This window comes from Benincasa hispida, chromosome 4 (genome assembly GCF_027475165.1).
Source record: "Benincasa hispida cultivar pf3 chromosome 4, pf3_genome.v1.1, whole genome shotgun sequence".
NCBI lineage: Eukaryota > Viridiplantae > Streptophyta > Magnoliopsida > Cucurbitales > Cucurbitaceae > Benincasa > Benincasa hispida.
Genome location: NC_143481.1, coordinates 45,398,291 through 45,401,935, shown reverse-complemented (window position 1 = coordinate 45,401,935; position 3,645 = coordinate 45,398,291). Strand labels below are relative to the sequence as shown.

Genomic DNA, 3,645 nt, shown 5'->3' with positions numbered 1-3,645 from the left:
ATATGTGTGTTATGATGGTGAAACCCTAAGGAAAAGTGAGAAGAGAAGAGGATTTTTAGTTGGAGGTGGAAGGAAAATGCAGTAGAGAGAGAGAGGGGGGATTGTTCTGTTTCAATATTTACGAGGGGAAGAGGGTATTAAAGACCAGTGGCCAACCGTTTCCAAAGCTGCAAAATACAAACAAAGAAGAAAGACGCAGTCAAGCCATTAAATGGATTGGCCTGGGATTAATCAAACCCCACCCTCCATTAACACATCAACTACATCAACATCAACATCATATAATATATATATATACATATACCTCTCGCATTAACTTCATCTTATTATCGATTCATTTTAAGATGTAACTTTGAAATATACATCATTTAACAAAATATATATGACTTTTTTTTAACAAACAAGAAAAAGAAAACTCAAGTGAAGAATAATACCAATTATTAACTTATGTTCATATTATTTTTCGTGTTTAAACTCTCATAAAACTAACCACTTGGACTTCATTTGGTAACGATTTTATTTTGGAATACTTAGACTCTGTTTGGTAACTGTTTTTTTTTTAAAAAAAAATTAAGTATGTTTCCTTTTTTTTTTTACTATGAGTTGTTGGATTCTTAACCAAATTTCAAAAACAAAAACAAGTTTTTAAAAGCTACTTTTTTAGTTTTCAAATTTTGGCTTGTTTTTTAAACTATTGATAAAAGGTAGATAACAAATAAAGAGATCTAGAGATAGAAGTAGTGTTTATTGGCTTAATTATAAAAATAAAAAATAAAAACAAAAAACCAAATGGTTACGATCTTAATTTTAGTCGAGTTCTAAAAATAAGAAACAATGTCTTTGAATTTATTTATTTATTTATTTTTTTAGTTTTCAGATTATCACTTGGTTTTTGAAAATAAATATAAGAAATAGGTAACAAAATAAAAAAATTTTGAAAGTTAGTATTTTTAAGCTTAATTTTAAAAAACTAAAAAAGCACACAAAAACCAAATGATTATTCTTTAGTTTATGAATTTATAGTTTGTAACAAATTTTGTCTTTATATAATTAAGTTTATAACAACTCAGTCTTCTTATAACTTTAATTTGCAACAATTTAGATGGTATTTGATAATGATTTATTTTAATTTTTTTGAAAATATCTTTGTTACTTTCCAATTTTTTTACGGTTTTCATCTTTAATGAAAACATTTAAATTCTTATTCAAATTCTTAAAATAAAAACAAATATTATCATATAATTTTCAAAACATAGCTTTTTTTTTTTAAAAAAAAGTAAATTTGATTATTATAAATTTAATTTTCAAAATTCAAATTATTGTCAAATGGATCCCTCAATCATTATATTGAATTCAACATATACTCATTTAGTCTATATGTTTTCAAATTTGTAAGAATTAATCAACCTACTAAAGAAAAAAACCATCAAAACTAAGATCCCCTTTGGTTATAACTATTTTTTTTTTTTTCATTTTTGAGAATTAAACCTATAGAAACTATTTCCACCTCCAAATTTCTTCATTTGTTATCTATCTTTTAACAATAGTTTAAAAAACCAAGTCAAGATTTAAAAAAAAAAAAATTTAAAAAAATTATCTTTGGTTTCGACTAAGAATTTAACCATTATATTTAAAAAAGATCATAAATCATCGTAAGAAATAAGAAAAAAATAGACTTAATTCAAAAAAACAAAAAACAAAAAACAAAATAGTTATCACAAAACGTGAATATCTATCATTCGGCATCCGTATTTTTTATTATTTAACGATTTAGTCTTTTATAAAAAAAAATGTCATTATATATCAGTAATATTGTTGATGAAATTATTGTTAAAGTTTTTGTTTAAGAAAGAGGGAGTTTATTTAAAAAAGAAAAAAGAAAAAAGAGAGAAACGGTTGCATTAGAGAGTTAAAAAGGAAGAGGTGCCAAATGTGCAGCTTTTTTCTGCAGTGTCCTCATGGCTGCCACGTCCCTCTTTGCTTCACTGGCATCACACCCTCTCCATCTCTCTTCTTCCCCTATAAATACTCAACCCCACTTCATTTCTTTTCTACATCTACAAATATTTCTTCCTTTTTATTTAATTACCCTTTTATATATTTTATTATTATTATTATTATTATTATTATTATTACTATTATTATTTTTCTATATTTTCCCTTCACCCAGCCAGCCAGAATGGGAAGCAACATCAACAACAATGGCAATGCCCCTTCTAGGCTTGAAAGATCCCTTTCCTTGACCTCTGAGCCTAGGACTCTTAGGCAATATGAAATGGTCTATCATTTATTACCATTATCTATTTTTTTTTATTTATTTCCTATTATTATTATTGTTTTCTTTCTTCTTAATTTTACTCATTGTTTTGTTTGTATAACAGGCAATCGCATCCATGCAGGCCATGGAGAAACAGCGCCTTGGAATCCCTAATGTAAAATCAAACCTCAACTAATTATAATTCCTTCCCTCCCCCTATTTTCAAATCATAATATTAAGATACCCTTTTATTACCATCTTTCTACTTTGATTACTACAAACCCCAGAACTAATTACTATATAATTTGTTTATTATATAATGGATGTTTCATTTTAAATCTATGACATCTCAAAAACCTTTTCTACCCACCTTTTTTTTTTTTTAATTCCATAATGTAATCAACATTTTGAATCCTTTACTAGTATTTAATAGGCTATTGGGTGCAATGATATCCAAAAAAAAAAAAAAAAAAATCATAAGTTCTTGATTTTTTTTTTTAAAATAAAAAAGGAGTTGAAGAGTGAGTGTATGGTATTGTGGCATTGATTTAAAATTTTGGGTTTTTCTTTTTTCTGTGTGGTTAGGGTTTTGCACAGAGTACTACTCCTACTACTACTGGAGGGGCGAAGAAGAAAGGTGATCAGGAAGACGGGGCATCGGGTGCGGCAGCGGCGGCGAAGCTTCCGGCATGATACATGAATAACTGGTGGCCGCCGGTTGGCCTGGCCGGCCGGCGAAACTTGGGAGTTACTGCTTTGTTTGTGTTTTCTGATCCGTCTGTACTTGTGCGTACTCTGTGTGTTTTTATGTTTAATGAAGTTGTTGTATGTGTACCCACACGTGCTTTGCACGTGTTTTTAAATAATAAATAATGCTTGTTTGTTGTTGTGCTTACATCATTTTTTTTTTCTTTTTAAATTCATACTTCACCTGAGGTGTGACCTGTGTGAGGTGGGATTTTGAACCTTCAATTGTTTTAAATGGATAAAATAAATAATAATAATAATAATCAATAAATAAATAAATAAATTGTTGTTAATATATATTTGATTATATTTTGGTTAATTTTCCTTCTGAATATACCAATAGTATGAGGGTAAACCCCAAAAATGATTCAAGTTGCATCGCAATTTTTCTCCTTTTATTTATTTATTTATTTTGCTAAAATTCATTTAGGAAAAATTAATCAAATCAAATGTAATTGTAAATTTTGATTGTATAACCACTTACTCTTTATAATTTGTTTGTTGTAATTTATAAACAAATTTAACTTTTAATCAAGATTATATTAGTATTTATTAAAATTTAGAAACTAAATTTTTACAAATTTAGAAATACAATAAAACTAAATCCGACTAACTTGTTACTTTTACTTTCATGAAAGTTT

General features: G+C 27.2%; 1 long non-coding RNA gene across 1 annotated transcript; it reads left to right on the top strand.

Moving 5' to 3' along the window:
- The first annotated feature begins 2,065 nt into the window (after positions 1 to 2,065).
- Positions 2,066 to 3,152, top strand: LOC150036753 (uncharacterized). The gene is made up of 3 exons (XR_016529353.1): positions 2,066 to 2,278; positions 2,382 to 2,432; positions 2,843 to 3,152. It is a non-coding gene; the product is annotated as an uncharacterized LOC150036753 (long non-coding RNA).
- The last annotated feature ends 493 nt before the right edge of the window (positions 3,153 to 3,645 follow it).